Source organism: Catharus ustulatus, chromosome 1 (assembly GCF_009819885.2).
Source record: "Catharus ustulatus isolate bCatUst1 chromosome 1, bCatUst1.pri.v2, whole genome shotgun sequence".
Classification (NCBI taxonomy): Eukaryota; Metazoa; Chordata; class Aves; order Passeriformes; family Turdidae; genus Catharus; species Catharus ustulatus.
Window position 1 is genome coordinate 85,251,501 of NC_046221.1, and position 12,295 is coordinate 85,263,795.

Sequence of the window (12,295 nt, forward strand, 5' to 3'; positions counted from 1 at the left end):
ACTCTTCTCATGTTGACTGGGACAAGCAACAGGAGTTTATTTCATTTTTGTGACAGAGATGCTGGATACTTGAAAAGACAAAGCATGGTTTCCACGGAAGTTTTTTCCCATTTAAGTCTTGGAATTCACAAAGGCAAAATCCTAAATGAATTAAATGAATTAAATGAATTTAAATGAATTCAAATGGCAAGATGCTGCAGAAGAGAAGAGTAAGAATACTTAGAGTATTAGGTAATTAACAAAGTCATATACTGGAGGAACACTGCCCTCAAAATTGATGGGTAGTCCTAATACTGATGAAATATTTCTACACAAGGTCATGATGAAGAAGAAACCATGGTTCATGAATCAATGTTTTTGTCTGCTTTGTGTGCAGGCTTCAGGAGTACCTGGTTTGTCCTAATAGAAACTGAAACTCTATGCATATGCTTTGAAAACACTGTTTGGCCACCTGCTGAGGTAGTACTTTATTTATTTCTATCAAAGTAGAGTCTGATGTTAGAACTGTAGGCCTTTCCCACTCACCAATGACTCTTTAGATTTGGATTAGAATTTTTAATCAGAATGTTCTTCTGCCCAAATCTGAATACGTTTGATGTTCAATGTCTGCATGCACCACATATCAGGTGACGATTTAAACTGTTAAATGAGATTACAAGGGAAACACTGTAAATCAAAACTAGAAAGTATTAGGTTTTTTTGAAAAATAAATTATTTTGATATCTGGTCTAGTGAAGGATTTAAAAATGGTTTTCTAAATGCAGATTATTCCTGGAAATCAATCGTAGATATCAGATATATGTGCACTTTGTTAATGTGATTCCTTTTTTTTGGAGATGAAAGAATGATTGATGATTGCTTCTGAGAAAGAAATTAACTTAGGTTGTTGCCTGGTAGCTCCCTCTGTTCCATCTGAGATGTCGTCACTGAAATGTTATTATTCAGAACTGAGAAATATTGTGGAGACCTACTGCCTAAGGCAGTGAGGAAGTAGAATGAAGTCTGTTTAATTGAACCTGCTAACAATATCATTGACTATTCATGTGAAACAGAGGTGCATAATCAGAGGAACTGGAAGAGAGGGAATATACTAATTCTCAGCCTTGGTATGAAGAAGAAGCTTCAGATACAGTGGCTGGGATTTTTTTTTGTTGGTTTTTTTTTTTAATGACACATTAGTTTTCACTGTATGGAGAAATTTGGCTACTAGACACGCACAGTGGAGCAATTCCTGCTTGAGATTTCTGCAGAAAAAAAAAAAAAAAGTGACTTTTTTTCTTTGAAAAGTATAAAGTAACAGGTGTCAGGGATGTACAGTGTCATCCATCCATCCATCCATCCATCCATCCATCCATCCATCCATCCATCCATCCATCCATCCATCCTCTAACCAGGCTGTGTGCTCAGTATGCCTGTAGGTGATACTGTACAGGAATCTTGGAAGTATAGACAGGGTCCATCAAGCATCCAACAATGTCTAAAGTCTGTCTTTTTAGAGGATGCGGGAGTGTTCACATCCGTGAGTGGAGTGTGAGTAAACTTACTCAGCCCAACAATGCACAGTCTCAAATTTGTATTTGCAAAGCAAGAAAACTGAAGTGGAATCTTGAATCCTGCAAACTAAGAAAAATTAAGGTAGACTTAGACTGTTCCCAGAGGTATAACACCCCCTGGATTCTGACTGATACTTCTCTTTGGTGACACACAGGAGTTTCACACACAGCTGCCTTGCCTTTCATTCCAAAAGCTAATAGCACATCATAGCTAGTTCTCAGCTTTTTCACCCCTCCTCATTTATGAGAAGGAAGTAAGTGGTGTCTGAGAACTGTGCTTCAGTGTGATGTGATATTCACTGTACAGTACATGACTAACTTATGTGTTTCTTAAGTTTTACCAGAATGAATTAGCCCCTTATAAGCACCTGGAGACACTATCTTGCAAAGAGAAGGGTAGTCAGTAGTCAACCATCTTGATGCACATTCTGGACATTAATACTTGGTCGTTATGGAAACAACAGTATTTGAAACAAAAATGTGTCTGCAGAATGTCAAAAGACAATACATTTCAAAATTAAAATGAATTAATAGAATTCTCAGTAGGTAAAGGCTAACGTAGTTAATTCTATTTAGTTTGTTATTATGCATAAATTTTATAAGTCTAAAATGACATATGGTAAACCACACATGAACTAGCAATTTCAGATACCACTGAAAATTAAATAGTTCTGCATTATGATGGCATGTAGTGCAAGTGGGGTAGCAGATTGTAAGTGGTCCATAGCTTTCCCCTGAAATATTGCAGTGATATTGAAAAGGTAACCATTTGTACATGGTTAAATATTTGAAGCTGATATTCACTGACGTAGTAGGTCTATAAACACAGTTCACTGAATCCAAATTAATGTCTCAACTGCAGTCAGGAAATTATAGCCTAGTGTTATTTTCAAGAAGTTGAAATTTTCAATTAAGGAAAGAATGTCTAAGGGATGAATTCTTAATTCTTTGCTAGCAAGCTTGGGAATTTCCAACCATATCCTTTTGGAAGTGATTGGTCTTTACTAATCCATATTATTAAATATAAGAGAATTTTTCTTTCCCTGGTGAAATCCGACCTCCCCAAATTAAAGCAATGAGATGCATCCCACATAACTGTTTAAGTACTCCAGTGTTTAGTTCACTGTGGTACAGCTATCAGGACCCAGCTGGCTGACTCTTGTATTTCTTCATCTTTATAAAATGGAAATACATTTGTTTTCTAATAAAATATCGCACACCAGGAAAGTAACTTTTCTAGTAATATCAATACATTACTGAGGCTTGACCGTTTTACATTAAGAATCTTAAAACAGCAAAGGAAAAAATATAACTGGAAGCTTTGGGGTTTATGAGAACTACAGAACAACAGAAAAATAGAGGAAATATTCACAGCCTAATAGAGCAAATTTCAGGGAACCTTTTATTTGTACTGATAAAAGCATGCACGAGATGTTTAAAAAATTTTCTGTTGTTTAAATATATAGAAGGAGAATATCACATGATATAATAAATCTTAATAAATCTTATATTATTCAAGTGGCAGTCCTTTTTCGTGAGTGGTGACAGTGCAGGCTGTGAATAAGATTGATTTACTGGGATTAAAAATGTAAAGGAAAAAAAAAAAGCTCAGCTACCCTCAAAGTCAAACTGAAATAATACCAGCTGGATACTTTTATGTATTTTACTGCCAAACATGGTTAAATGAAGACCATATTGATTTAATTCAGAAGAAAGATAAATTACTATTTTTAAAAAAATATTTATCTCTAAAATATTTGTTCAAACTGTTACTGCACATATATTTTGACTCAACTCCATTTAACTGTTGCAGGTTTTTATGTCCTGTAGGATAATTGTATATTTAATCATATAAGCTGCATGTTGTACATGGTGTACAGACTTTAAAATTTCATTAGGTCAGAAAAAATGTATTTGAAAACAGATGAAGCTATTGTAAATATATATATATTCTCTTCAATCATGAAAGAAATGTATGTGTACAAATGTGAAGGACTGACCTAAGATTTAAAATATCATTTAGTGAACCTTTCCCAAAAGAATATCAGATAAAATGAGACCTTGACTGTATTACCCAACTCTATATCATCAGGTGATGTTCATATGCACTGGGAAAACGAGGGAAACACAGATAATTGTTAAAGGTAGATGTGTCACGTTCCTCTGGATAGCATCTCCCCTTCTGCCATGGTTTAAGCCCAGCCAGTAACCAAGCCCCACACTTGCCCACTCCCTCACCAGTGGGTAGAGGAAAGAATTAAAATGGCCAAGAAAGTTAAAAAAAATGTGCTCAGCCGTCTCCAGGACAGCGGGGCCCCCTCAGGCTTTACAGTGACTTGGGAAGATGAATGTTAGCACACCAAATATTCTCCTTCTTCTTTCTCACACTTCATATGAGTATGATGTCATGTGGTCTGGAATAACCCTTTGGTCACTTGGGATCACCTGTCCCAACTATGTTTCCTCCTCCCAACCTCCCAAGCACCTCAAGTTTCCCTGCCAGAATTGCAGTGCAAAAAGCAGAAAAGGCCCCAGCTCTGTGCAAACACTGTTCAGCAAAAACAAAAACATCTCTACGTTTTCAACTGTGTGTTCAACACAAATCCAAAACATGGCCCCATAGCCACTGTGAAGAAAATCAGCTCTACTGCAACCAGAATCACCACACCTTTTGTGGTATTTTAAGGAGTGGGAAAGAAACAAAACATCACTGTTTCACATCCCTGTAACAGAAGTGACCCAGGAAACTGTGCTAACTGGCTCTAGAACAGTGAAAATCAGAAATTAGCCTGGGTAATTTAACCAGCAAGGCTACTAGTTACTTCTGGGACCATCTAAATCAGAAAAAAAAAAACCAAAAAAAAAAACAAAACAAAACAAAAAACAAATAATAAACCAACTAAACTCTCAGTAGAGGATATGTTATCCAAGTATATGGTAAAGTCATAGTACATCAGAGAACCATGGGAGTATACTTTCCTGCTTCATAGTCAAGTAAAAGAAACAAGTATTTTATTTAGAATTGTATATAATTTTGGCAAAAATCAATGAGGAAGAGTTGGTATTTTTGCAAGTTGCTCAGAATTTTTAGCTATTGAGTCTTGGGGTTTTATTTTATGTATTTAAATTTTCAAGAACACTCTTTTTTTCTTTTCTTTCTTTTTTTTCAGCTGATACTAGATAAATTTAGTTAAGGGAAAAAAATTGCAAAATGGATTTTGCTGATGTGATCTGAAGCCCCATTAGCCAGGATGAATCTCTTTTCTCTACAGATATCTCATTTATTACATACCAGTATTCTATCTGTTGACTTAAAACATTTTCAAGGCAGACACTGAAAGAAGAGAGAACATTTGCTTTACAGTGTTTTAATTTAGTCTCATGAGTTTTATTGGATTGTCTAAAACCATAAACCCTTCATTACTTCTACTATCAGTGTCACTAATAACATTATGAACCTAAACCTTCTTATTCTGCTTTCTGTTTGCTGAAATGTTCCATAATTACTGTTGATTCTGTTAATAATAGCATTGCTTAACTATTAAGAGAAAAGAAAATGACAATGACAGTGTACTTAATCTATATGAAACAAAAGGTACAAAAGAAAGAACAGAAAAGTAGGCAAATTCTCTCACCTATGTAATATTTTCAGTGAGAAAAAGAACTCTATATTAAAACTATGTGAGGGCAAGCAACAGAGCAATAAGCATCAAATATGACCCAGAGGATCTCTCAATATCTATGAGAATTAATAGCATGATCAGAGCTGTAGCTTTTGTCCATCCTACAGTTAACGTGTTTCTACCTTTCTCCTGACACAATTTTTGTACCAGTAGGAATGGGTAAGGGAGATCTTTCTAGACTATAAAAAATCCCAAACAAACAAACAAACAAAAACCTGAAAAGTGCTCTCTACTGGAACTTTCAAAATCTGTTGGGAGGTTTTTATCTATAAATAATACTTCATGCTTAAAGATTTCCCTTTCAAAAACAAATGGATAATTGGTTCTTGTGTGTGCTTTTTCTTAAGCCATTTCTTGTTTCCCATACTTTATTTCCCTGTTTGTATACCTCATTCTATCTGTGTTATTACAGCATTAAGAATATGTTAAGGATTAAACTATTCGCAAATTTGCTGAACTGTTTATTTTCTAATAATCTGGGAAATAAACTGAGATGTGTTGGGTGTTTGTTAATTTGTTTTATTTCTCTTTGGAAGTGCTGCATTGCATTAAAAAGGATTTAACTAGAAAGGCTTTGGAAAAATATCTAGTATCATATCAGCAATGAAAAACTTCATGAAATGTTAGAAACTAAATGCATGTCTAGAGAAATCCTGGGAATTAATAAAATAGAGAACTAGAAATTCAGGTAATGAAATTGTTACTTTTGTACATATAAATTTGGATTTGTGTGAATCCAAAGAGGTACATGATGTATACGTAAAGGAATAGTAAAATGCTGTGAGAAATTTTTTGCTCTTAAAGCATTCATAATGAGACTTAATTCCTATATAATACTATCAGTTGCAATTATGAATTCACTGTCATAACAAGGTCATGTAGAACTAAAAATTTTGTCTTTTTATCATCAGGACATGACTAAAGATATCAACTTGAAGTGATGTCAAAAATCTTACACTGGAAGATATTACATTAGTGATCAGTAGCATCCTGAGACTGGAATCTACAGGGACCACAGTGCTGGAAATAGAATATGGGGTATAAGAGGATAGTTTTAAGCAATTTTTAGCATTTTTAACACAGGCTTAACAGTTTGTTTATTGTTTTATCTCAGGAGGTGCTGTTTCATTTTGGATCCCAGCAAGAAAACCACTCATTTATAATCCAGAAAAGGTGATAGCATGTTGGAAGATGTTACATGCCTGATAATGTAAACCTGGAGTGACCACACAGGCTAGGGAATGGTTAGGGAATGGCATTCTGCGCAAAATTCCTAGTTATGGTGAGGTTTGCTGCTATTGTTGCTTTTAGAGATTTTTAGCATTTTCTTCAAGAGGATGTACTTATGGAAACATAAGTTATCCTATGGGCTCACAGGTTCTGTCAGGACCCTGCTCCAGCTGTGACTTCCCACAGAGTCACAGGCTCCTTTGGGCATCTACCTGCTCCAGCCTTGGCTGCAGGTGGGTCTGTGTTCCACCTTGGGCTGCAGGAGGACAGCTTGCCTCATCAGGTTCTTCCTTACCGGTTGCAGGGGAATCTCTGTTCTGACACCTGCAGCACTACACCCCCCTCCTTCTTCACTGCCCTTAGTGTCTGCAGATTTCTTTCTCCCACATATTCCCTCTCCTCTCTCCAGTTTCAGTTGACTGTGAGTTGCTTTTTTCCCCTTCTTAAATATGTTATGCCAATTTATGCTACCCACACTGCTGATGGGCTCAGCCTTGGCCAGCAGCAGATCCATCTTGGAGCCAGCTGGCATGGGCTCTGTTGGACATGAGGGGACCTTCTGGTAGATTCTCGTAGAAGCCACTACTGCACCCCCTTGCTACCAAAAGGCTTGTCACACAAAGCCAGTATACTTGGCAAGAAATGTTTAGAAATCTATCTTTCATAAAATATTTTCTTATACTTTTTAGAGAAAACATGAATCAAAATTGCAAGAGTTAATTCCAAAGTTTTATGACATTAAATAAGTTAGGCCTTTTTTTGAAGTGCAATTTTTAAGATTGGTAGTCTCTGAAATATTTTTGATTTTGGTGATGATGATTTGATGGAAAATGAGTGTCTTTTTTATGATCTCTAAACCTAGCTTTCATCTATGCTGCATACAAATTTTCACCTTTGGAAGTTCAACTTGGCCCTTAAAATCATTCTTAAATTTAGTGACCTGGTTTTTAAATATTATTACATACAGAAAAGTACAAAAAAACCTTCTCTGAATGATAGTGAATAGAGATATGCTGAACCTAAGGACTCAGTTGTGTAGCCCCCATTGGATGCTGCTGCCCAGGGTTATTCCGGTCCACAGGCAAGACTTGGCATTTCCCTGCATGGAACTTTCTGCGATTCCTCCCTGCCTGATTCTACAATCTGTCAAGGTCCGTCTGAATGACAGAAACTTTCTGCTGGATCTGTCATTCCTTTCAGTTTGGTTAAACTTGCAAACTTGCTGAGTGTACACTCTGCCCAAACTCTAGGTCATTAACAAGGATTTAAAAAGGTCAGATCCTGGAATGCATCACTAGTGACTGGCCTCTAGCTGGAGCCTAGCAATTCAGCCAGTTTTCAGTCCATTCTTGTTCATTCATCTGTCTCAGATGATGGAGTAGGAGACAATGTTGAAAGCCTTACACTAAATTTATAACAACAACTACCACCCTCCCGTCAACAATCATGTCAGTCACATCAGGTGAATTAAGAAAAATTTCATTGTGGTAAATCCATGTTGCTGATTCCTGATGACATTCTTGTCCTTAATGTATTTGGAAAGGGTCTCCAGAAAGACTTTATCACATTCCCAAAGATCAGCATGAGGTCTGACAATTGTTCACCACATCGTCTTTCTTATACATCCTTATGACAGGATTGATGCTTCCTTACTTCCTTTCATATTTTGGAACATCTCCCTGCAAGATGGAACACCTCAGTTCCACTGCAAATTATAAGTGATACAAGCAACATTAATTGTTTTTCAACTTCAGTCCATTTTTTTAGTTCCACATTCTGCTTTTTGTCTCAGTTCTCCTGTTGGGTGCAAAGGTAGTTTGGTAGTTCTCTCATATTGCTTATTGCCTTTTGTTTCCTTTTGATTCCACCTCTTCCCTCCCATTTCTGTGCACCAGCATCTCACATTGGCAAAGAAAGTACCCAGCGATTTCTATTTTGCAGTCACCATCTGCTAGACAGTATTTGTGTCTACTGTACCCATACCTAGGTAGCCATCCTATAACCAAGTACATGTAGGATTAAGGGTTTCAAAGTGGTAAAGAGGTTCCAGCTCTACACTCCAGGCATCAAAAAGGCCCTCCTACAGAGAAAACACTTCCCTGTAGCAGCATAACTTCTCCACTGTGATGCAACTCAGTCTGCTTTTTATTTACCTCATGCAAGCCTGAGTGAGTGATTTGATCGACAGTCTCATACTTCTACTTTCAACAAAAGCAGCATCTTCTCACTGAGAAGTCTGTGTCCTGATATTCAGTGTATATCTGTATATATACCTCTGGCCTTGATATACTTGTTTTAATAGTAATTATGTGGAACTCTGATTTTGATATGCAAGGAAAAGTACAAGAAGTTTTGAATTCAGTGTTTGTTTTGCATATGTGGATATATAGACATTGCAAATATTTCGATATAAAAATTGATTATATACTTTCCAGGCCTTTGAAAAAAAGCCCTTATTACAGAGGTCTCAAGCAATATCCTAGGCAATATTCACAGGAACAGAGAGAGTGCATCAAGAGCAGAGATTCAGCTCATCTGCCTGGCATTGTGATACCACATCTAGGACTGTGGCCTTGCTTCCTCCATCTCCAGCGATGTACTGCAGGAAGGACATACAACAGAGATCATTATTGTTGCAGCACATGACCTTTGAGAAGAGGCTGAGGAACCAGATCTGCAGCAGAATTCAGGGAAATTTAATGGAAGCCTGTAAAACCTACAAATGATAATGTGGTGGGAGTATAAGTGACGAGAAATGTGAATTGAAACTAGAAGAGTCGCACTTGATAGAAGAAAAACCTTTTTCATTCTGAGAATAGCCAAGCAAAGGAGAAGGATGTAAATCATTCCCAAAGCAGAAATTACATTGCTTTAAGTGGTAAAAAGAGTTTGCAACTGAAGTTCTGCAGCTTCCCTAAAAATCTATCTGGTTGTCTCGTTATGTTTTTATGTTTAAACTGTTACAGAATGGTCACTATTTGCCTTTTCCTTGGTGGTTAATTTGGGGATAATTTGTTCCTCTTTCTTAAAATCTATTTTAAAAGGATTTTTTCAAAATTAAAAGTGTTTTTTCCAGACAAGATTTCATTAGGCTCAAAGCAGAGGATATTAAAGTACTTCCTTTAATATTTCAAGATTTTTTTTTGTCATGGTGACTTTGGAGCTTGTGATTTCTGACTACAGTAATTTCACTACTATAAGGTGCACCTTTTTGACTAAAATTTTCGCCCAAACCCGGAAGTGCGCCTTATAGTCCGGTGCGCCTTATATGTGGGCGGAAGTTAGGAAATTTACCAACCTGGTAGCGTGAGCCATGAGCCACGGGGGTAGCCGGCAGGGCCGTGGGAGCTGGGTGGAGGTGGAGCGGGGGCTACTGGGTGCAGGGGCGCCTGGGGACCCGCAACTGCAGGGTGCAGGTGAGCCCGGGGGCCGGCGGAGCCATGGGTCCTGGATACAGACGAGTCAGAGTGGAGGCAGAGCCGTGGCTGCTGGGTGCAGACGAGCCCGGGGACCGGCGGAGCCATGGCTGCTGGGTGCGGGGGCACAGCAGAGTCACGGGTCCTGGATACAGATGAGCCCGGGTGGAGGTGGAGCCGTGGCTGCTGGGTGCAGGGGACCGGCAGAGCCATGGGTCCTGGATACAGGCAGGCCCGGGTGGAGGCAGATCCGTGGCTACTGGGTACAGGTAGGCCCGGGGGCCCATGGCTGCTGGGTTGAGGCGGGGCCTTGGCCAGCAACCATGCAGGGGGAGCTGGGGGCGGATCCTCTCTGCAAAAAAGAAGTGCACCTTATAGTCCGGTGCGCCTTATGGTCGTGAAATTACTGTAATTCCTATTCTTACATTTGTCCCTATGTAGTTTCAGCTGCTTCTTTGGAACAGTTTCTGTCCTGCCTTTTTGAACTCAGCTTCTGTCCTTGGTGAAGGTGATGACATATTGAGCTGTAGCAGCATGGCTTTTTTCTAGGCAGAAAAATAATTTCCGGGTAATAGATTTAATGAAACAGATCTATTGTAAATGTAGTCTCTTTCAAGATTTGTAGCCTGAAAGACTAAACATTGAATAATTTAAGCACCAGTAAATGAGTAAATAGCTATGAACTCATTCACAGAGTAGTCCTAGTTTAAGTCTAATGTTTTTCCTTTCTGAATATTTTATAGGTAATGCAAAAAAACTGTTATGTATTTTCAGAATTTGAGAAATCAGATTCAGCATCTAAAAGATAACATGTTTCTTGCCAATCTATATTTAAGTAATAGAAAAAAATTACACAGGTATATAAGGGCATTCTGATCAGTAATGGATCTTGGTCTGGGTCTTAGGCTGATTACTTTCCTCTGTAGCAAGAAGTGTGTGAGAGACAGTTCTAGCACACAATACTGACTTCTAACTTTTACTGGCTTTACCTTATGTGATGGATATTCCATAAATGCTTAATATTTTATCATTTGATGAACTGTTACCTTCTTTTTAATATAACTTTAGTATATTAAGTTATTAAAAGAATTCGTTCTCTGTAGTATGAAATATTTCTCAACTGTTCATTAAAGAAACATTAAACAAAATAGAACTGTTGACCTCTTTCGCTTTACCTAGGGATTTTTTTGAAATGCTGATGTCTAAATACTACTATTTACCTTTCTTGAAGACCTATGACGAATATTGGGTCTGTAAACTCTGAGAACTTCCTAAAGTAGCAGTATTTCTGCTATCATTGAACTTCTGTCACATCCTACTGAGAAGGTTAACTTTGATTACTACTTTTCAGGCAAATCACACAAGTGAGAATTTACTTCTTTCATTGTGCTGTTTTCTTGCTAATATTTGTGAATTTGAGTGCTGAAGTGAGTACAACTGCATCAAAGCTAGAGTGAAGTAATTGGATTTCTGGAAGATATAGTTGCACAGAGTTAAGTGGTGATTTTTTACCTAAAGAAAATGGACCAAATGTGAAATATTTACTCCATATTTTTAAGAGTTCCATATGACCAAAGGATACTTAAAATAAACATAAATAATTCAATGTTTGAAACTAAAGCAAGAAAATTACTGGGAGCCTTTTTATTATTCATTTTAAGTAAGGTGATTTTTTACTTAGCCTTGCAACAGCATCTTCTTTCCTTTATTGTGAGAATAAACATGAGAAGTACGCTATAATCACTTGGAGCAAAGCATCTTTAAATATATGACCTTGTTTGTTTGATAATGTGGCTCTACACTGCAATAACATAGTAGAGAAACTAGTGAAGTAAAGCTCAGTAAAACTCGGGATGTTTATTTACAAATTCCTCAAGCAAGGGATTTTATACATTGCATTCCCTCACTCACATACTTGTATACAATATGAAAAGCATTATTTCTTGATGGGAGATGACAAAATGGTTTCTGGGCAATTCTCTTGCACCTCTTAGGAGTCACCAGATTTCACATCTGAGAATCTTGCTGATTTATGCTTTCTTAAATCTGAATATCTTGATTCCTATAATATGCTTTTACTCACTTGTGCGTACATAATCTGTTCTTTTGAGGAAGGAGAAAAACAGAATGGTGTGTACTACATGCAGCGACCTTGTTTCCCTCTTCCTTGTGTGAGGGTGGTGGTCATCAGCTAGGAAGTCATCTGTGCTGTGACCTTTTCAGAATGCAGGCCTTTTCATCTTGTCATAAGCAACATCTTCCTCAGTACTTCCCAAGAAACAGTGCCTGGGGAAGGGTGCCCTTTGCTTCCCAGTTCAGGCTACCTTTTAAAACCTTTTTGTGCTGTTTCTCCTGATGCTTGAACACATATATTTCATTCATTCTACATCCATACGAGCTTTGCTTTTTCTGT